At 34.8% G+C, this 7,269-nt stretch overlaps 1 long non-coding RNA gene across 1 annotated transcript; it reads right to left on the bottom strand.

Moving 5' to 3' along the window:
* Positions 1–3,893: 3,893 nt before the first annotated feature.
* On the bottom strand, positions 3,894–6,576 carry LOC144443132 (uncharacterized). Its single transcript, XR_013481671.1, has 3 exons — positions 6,343–6,576; positions 4,642–4,769; positions 3,894–4,084 (listed from the first exon to the last, which is right to left on the bottom strand). It is a non-coding gene; the product is annotated as an uncharacterized LOC144443132 (long non-coding RNA).
* Between the last annotated feature and the right edge of the window lie 693 nt (positions 6,577–7,269).

The raw sequence follows: 7,269 nt of genomic DNA, 5'->3' as shown, positions 1-7,269 counted from the left end.
GCATACAGTGGCAAAGGAACAAATGACAACTAGAAAGATAGAGCTCTTGCTTGAAATGCAGATACTAAATGTATGTATTTCTGCTTAGGAAACATGTGGCCAGTATCTAGAAACTGTGTTATGCATCGCTAAATGTAGTAAACCGTCGTTCTCACCTTATCGTTTGCACTTAATACACCAACAAAATGTGAGTTGGAGGTGAGACTTCTAGTTTGCATCAATAATAAGTGCCTACCTTGGTTTGTTCGAATTCTGTTTGTTTCAACAAAGTATATTAATTAAAACCAGATAACAAATATGGACTGCTGTGTATACAACACAATCACTTACTAAATTGTATCATTGTCTGTATTTATTTCAGGAATGTCAGCCTTAAATAACCTGCAGGGTAATTCAAGGTTCCACTATACTCAAAATGAATCCTTGCATGAATTCTACCAGTCGATACGGACAGTGATAGAGAGGAAGATTTGGAAAGATGTGAAATCATGCCCATTCAAGATGTATGCTAAAAATAGGTGAGGCAACTGATCTTTCAAATTTATCTACTCTGGTGTTTTACATTAGATTTGTGAACAGTGATGGACATGTGGAATCACACTTTCTTAGTGTTAAAGAACTTACAGACTGTACAGCAGGGCGAATATACAATACTGTGTCCACACTATTAACTGAGAAAGAACTAAATCAGTCAAATTTGATCTGTCTTGCTGTCTTTGAAGAATGCAATTCATTAAATACGTCAGCTTTTAGTGAGGATGGCAAAATTAGGAGAAGTTGATGGGTGTTACCACAATTTGATTCCAATTTGCGGTATAATACACCATCTTGAATTACTAACATTTCCCGTACGCCCCAGTAAGCTTTGATAGTGGGTGTTGATGGTGAAATTGTCTGCCAATCAGGAGGTTCATTGCTCTGTTCTCTCATATTAAATATTGGACCTATATCATTATCATAGAGCTGCATCTGTCTCACTGTTGTGTATTGTCCCATCTGAACTCTACTCCTATTGCATTGGCATTTATTGTTGGGAAGTTATTAGTTGTCTGTTTTGTGTATGGACTCTCGTTATTTCTGTTCTTATTGATCGATGGCATTTCGATATTCGGCTGTGGGGATGGGCTGAATGTGTTCCTATTGTCTTGGCTTCTGTTGTCTGTGTTCCTGTGCACTTCCTGGTAGCTTTTGATATTAACATGTTGATAGTTGCTGGGTTTGGGGTAGTTTGGAGTGAAGTGTGTGGCTTTCGTCAATGCCGATATTGTATTCTTGATAAACTATCGGCATTTTCATGTTTATTTCCTGCTCGATGTATCACCTCAAAGTCGTATTCACTCAAGACCTCCATCCATCTACACTACACCAAATGATACATATTCGCATACGAAAACGTTTGCATTTGTAGTAAATATCTAGTGGCATATCCTACTATTCAGACATATGCACACGTATGCTAAGAATTTGGAGTCGACGTATGTTCATAAGAATAGCATGAAAAACGATGAGAAGATGAACCACTTTTACACATAATATTCACATCATATTCTCACCATGAATATCTTAGCATACGCCTATGAATAGGATGTGAATACATGTCTTATGATAGGAATATGGACGTATTTTAACCATAATCAGGGCATATTCAGGGATATGTAAACGTATTATTAACGTAAACTGATGAGAATACTATAGGCATACCCATATGAATACTCACGAATATCTTTCATACCCGATGCATACATTTGCATAAATGATTACACAAACACGTTATTAATTAATAATAAGAATAATTTATTAAAGGAGTGTACTCCAGAGGTGATTATCTAAACCATTACAAAACAGAGAAGAAAAGAAATATGTGAAACAATTAACTATATCTAGTTGTCACTTGCTATTTATATGTAGGTAGATATATATATATATATATATATATATATATATATATATATATATATTGGAATATTGGAATGGGTCGGCTAGGTCCTACCTTTCTCTGAATAACTGATCTATTGTGTTTGCTAGTCTATTCACACGAATGCTGTATTGTGACATCAAGTGTATACTCATACATTCCCATTCAAGAAATAGTTGCTCATCAATGCAGCGACCTCTACGACAATCTCTTAAATCACTTCCTTTTCGTCAAGTTATTAATTCCTCACAAATAGTTGTACGCCCTCTTTTGATGATCAAAGGAGACATAAGCAATAGCCGGTAAAACAAAAGAATCAGAATAATATGATAAATGATAATGAGAGTGAACTAGGCTATTTTGAAACTATCATAATTTGATAGTATTAATGTTTCGGTTGCATTGACACTGACCTCGATCAACTTCATACTGAAGAATTGAGTTCATTTAACTATAGTGAACTCTTAGCGGCCGTAATATATCGTCTCCGATAATAAGCGATTGCTTTCATTTCTAGTTTAAGTTTTTTTCTTCAGAAAAACAATACAAAAGTTCTTCGAAAATCGACAAATAATTAACAAGCCCTTCCTTCTCTTTAGTTACTGACATAAAATACCAATACTAACAATATCAAAGTTAAAGGCACTGACATGCCCAGAATTACAGCTAGTAAATTGGCTCAGTGTGCAAACTTGGTGAAATGCACCGTGGTTGTCTAGCACAACATATGATATATGTAAACTCTTGTAGAACTACATACACACTGGCAGTTTGGTCAGATATTTATATTATTGCCATATCTCTATATGCACATTATGGAAAATTAGTGAAACATTTACACGTAATTCAGTACAATAAATTTAACAATATAACCTGAAGAGAGTGAAGACAAAATATTGGAAACACTAATAGTTTTCGCCTTAGACTTGAAGGGCACAAGCTGAGTTTATAAGTACTTCGGTGTAATTTTTGCAGTATTGTACTTACTGAAGCACACTTAACCACCACCACCACTTGTGATTGACTGAACTCAAACATGGTTGTCATGATATAATTAAAAAAAATATCCGATGATTTCATTTATAATACGTAATGATATAAAAACATGTTCAGGAAATCAGTACTATGTAATCGTAATGTCATGGGAAACGACATGCATTAATATTAACAATGCACTGGAATGTGGTTTGTTAAAGTATTTTCACTTGAGTAATATGCTTACAAACTCAGTTTGTGCCACTTTAAAACACCCTCCCTTCGCTCAAACTTTACCTAAATTTGCTCAAATCATTTTAGGGCAAATTCAGTTTTACGGCCGGAGGGGGAGGGGGGGGGCTAAGTCATCACTTTTACAAAGCAGATCGGTGGGACGGTTTGACTTATTCCGAGTTTTGCCTCTCCGAATCAAACTAAGCCCCAGGAGCAGTTATTAACCTTGTAAATTTGAAGAAAAAAAATGTTTCAGCTTTGCCGCAATTATGTAAGGTGCATTTACTTATGTACAATTATGTGGCAGGTTATAACCTTCCATTAATAGTTTATCTTTACACACACACACACACACACACACACGTACGCGCATGTGTAATAAATTGAAAACTGGATAGTGCCCAATAAACTCAAGTAAAAACGTTTGGCTAGAATTTGTCATGTACATCATTATGTCAGCAAATCTACAATGTATACAATATCGTTAAAATTGGGACAATAACATTGTGCTGTAGAATAATTTTTGAATTACTAATTGAGGTGTTGAAGACCATATTCCAGTATTCTTTGGCTATTCAACACCATCGCCTTCGGTAATTATAAACACCCCATGACATACACTTGGAGATTGCTTTTAACGTTTTTTTTTTTTTTTTTTTTTTAAAATAGTAATTGTTTTCATTTAGGGGTGGGGCTTCTTTCGGATGAAGGGCTCACAAGGGGAAAAGTCTTTCAGTACAACACAAACAATTCCCGGCACATCCCCAGCCGTAAAAATGAACTCTCCCTTAACATGCAATTCATTGATTGTTCGTTTGCTACACAATGTCATCTAGTTCATCTTGTGTTACTTCCAAATTTCCCATTCCGATTCGTCGTCATCAGAACTCATATATAGCACTGTCTTATAAAATATTATTTTCTTCTTGGCCGATTAACTGTCAACCGTCTCTGTAGTTTCTGCGAAGTAAAAGATGCCATAGTTTAATTATCTTTAGTATTAGGAAAACAATAACAAGTTACACAAATACAACTTTTACTTACTTATCTAAGTGATGATTTTTAGTAATTATGAATTACATTTCCAGCAACAATTACGCGAGAAATGTACCCATATAATTTGGTAATATACTGTATCTATCCGAAACAAAGTAATATAGAAAAGTCCTACTAATGTCTGTGAAACACACTGAACGTACTTACAATGTAAACTATTTGTATATGTTCATGGTCGATTGAATAGGAGTGACTATATTTAGTCCTGAGTGCATGCAGTGTCATCCGATCCGATGTAACTGTATCGCACCAGTACTGATGAAGGTCAACACAGTCAGTATCACGTCAACACATGGCATTTTCAGTCAAAGTAAATGAATACATGTAAAACGCGCGCTATTTTTGTAAACGTTTCTTTTTTTCTTGAAAGAATGATTACAAACTGTGACTCGATGAATACTGATGCTTTGTTTTAAATTTTTATGATGAGAGGTGTAAAAAGGTAAATAACTGTGACGTACCGAAACTCCTCTCAATATTTTTTTAGGGTCGAATCTTCTATCTTCTTATTCAGCAGGTTCAATCTGTATAATTTGCTGACGATAAATTCTCTTCTGAGTGTTTTCAACAACGTCCATCATTATGGAGCCTACAGATAGTATATATAACACACTAATTACTATATGTAATAGCCGTGTATGTGTTAATTGCCTGTTCAAGAATCAACACATTTATACAATATATATAAACATGAAGTAAAGTAAGATTACAGTAATCTTTTATCAGTATTTTAAAGCCTTCAATCTCGAGGGAAACGGCTCTTTTAATTAACCCAATGTATATTGTTCCCAGGTTTCCGTTTCATTTTCCCTCCTGGATCTAGGAAGCACCGTTAACACTACACTTTTGAAGTGACCCATTTTAATTGCACACAAAAGGAAAAACTCGTTTTTACCTAGGACATTCAATTTTATCAATATCTTGCAAAATACCAGCATATTTACCGGTCTTAGTAATTTTAGAGAAAATGTACTAAAATAAATAGTTGATTTGTAAATGTTACGGAACTTTGTGAATTTGTTCTTTGTTTTTATAGTGTTCGTAAATATTGTACGACATCTCAAATAAATAATAGAATTATAAAAATATATGTATAAATAAATAAACAAATTATTTAATTAATTAATTAATTAATTAATTAATTAATTAATTAATTGATTGATTAATTAATTAATTGAAACCAAAGCCTTCATACATTCGTAATTTGAGACTTCAAGTTATAAGATAACTAAGATAACTTTTTTAAATATTCGTTAAGTTTATTAAATTAATCGATCCACAGATTGGTCTATTGATTGATCTAATTGATTGATTGATTAATTGACTGACTGATCGATGCAGTATCCACAAAATACACATTCAACTGCCAAGTGGTCCTAATGACTTAAACATCCACATATACCACCTCCTCATCACAGTGTAACTGATCCTTTTAACAACCTCCAAATAGCAAACACTGTCTCCTGTGTCTACATCTAGTAGTTCTATCAACCTACTCGTACAGATATATACACATCCATCTTAAAAGACTTTACAATTGATTGATTAATTGGTTAATTAATTGGTTAATTAATTAATTAATTAATTAATTAATCAAATAAGTAAGTATGTAAGTAAGTAAGTAAGTAAGTAAGTAAGCAAGTAATTAACTACTTGGTTGATGATTGAACTAAAATATAGTGAAAGCGTATGTTCACCAAATTCCATACATGTCTATGTTATACGAGATCACTAGATTAATAAAGTGTGCCAGTTTACTAACGGGATTGATTACAACATCAGATACACATATGTTGTATTCCCGCCTTTTCCCAAGTTTTTGCTTTAATACATCAGTTAATGAATATTCAGAAGACATGCATATGCACTATCAGGAGTAAGGTCACGAAAGAGCAAAGTATGCTGTACTTTTGTTACACGTCACTCACTTCTATTGTATACGTTCTTCATTTTTCTCAGTCAATGTTACATGATTTAGATAAAATCCAATCATGGAAATGTGCGTAAAAAGTGTCGTGAAAACGGAGACACAATGTATGAACTTCACTTCTGTGTAATTAACCATTTCAAGCATTTTCAGTCAGTCTGCTGTTATGGAATACATATAATGACAATGGTACAAAATATTTTGTCAATTCACTAAAAGAATTTTGTCAACTTACCTACGTGTCTGTCGTTCCTCTATGTCTTCATACGGCATTCGGCACACGACAGCATTGACAGTGCCATCTTAGCTATATCTACCAAACCAGTTACTAGGATGGAATACCTCTGTGATTCTCTCGAAGATCATGAGCGTTCTATCGTTCCGATAATACGTTGAAATTGGCGCGACTACACATAAAAAGACACCTTAACTTAAGCTGCATTATTGTATGATTACCCCATACTGGCATGAACGACCACGCAAACTGTAATTGGAACAAACATGTTTAGACGGCTGGGCGGCCCTTCTCAATTTCAAGGAATTTAGAGCACAAAAATTGCGCCAAAAGTCGTTGACCCATTTTAGCCATCAACGTCGCTGAACTTTGAAAATTTTATAACTAAACTGTGGTTGACTTGATATCAACAAGCTAATGCCGATTTGCTTAACATTGAAATGATCAAAGGTCGTGAACAATACATCAAGAGAAGTATGATTAACTAATCCATACTGAATTTGCTAGCTTTACACTAAGAGTGAGTTATAATATCAATGATACACTGATGTAATGCCAAGATGAGTAAATGTGAGGTCTCGGGGCGGGCATAGACCCTACGGTGTAGGGTCTATGGGGCGGACAACTCCCATAGACGGCTATACGGGGAGGGTCCGCGCGAAAGGGGTCGTTTTTTATGCTGATTGGTATCAGAAAGGGTATACTTTTCATGAAGTGTTGGTATCAGAAAGGGTCTGTAAATTAGACTATGTGTTTCAGCCTGTTTTTCTTCCTTGAAAAACTTCTCTCGTCGCTCATGCCACTTCAGATCTAGGGCCACCTTCCCCTGAAAACCCCTGGTTTTAGTCACGTGCAGCTAGCATGCAATATTCCTGCAAGTGCAACCATAACCAGACACTCAAGTGTGTCTCCAGCAAAACATCCAAG

The sequence above is a fragment of the Glandiceps talaboti genome, chromosome 1, assembly GCF_964340395.1.
Source record: "Glandiceps talaboti chromosome 1, keGlaTala1.1, whole genome shotgun sequence".
NCBI classification, from domain to species: domain Eukaryota; kingdom Metazoa; phylum Hemichordata; class Enteropneusta; family Spengelidae; genus Glandiceps; species Glandiceps talaboti.
The sequence above is the reverse complement of the archived record's forward strand: the minus strand, read 5'-3'. Positions and strand labels throughout refer to the sequence as shown.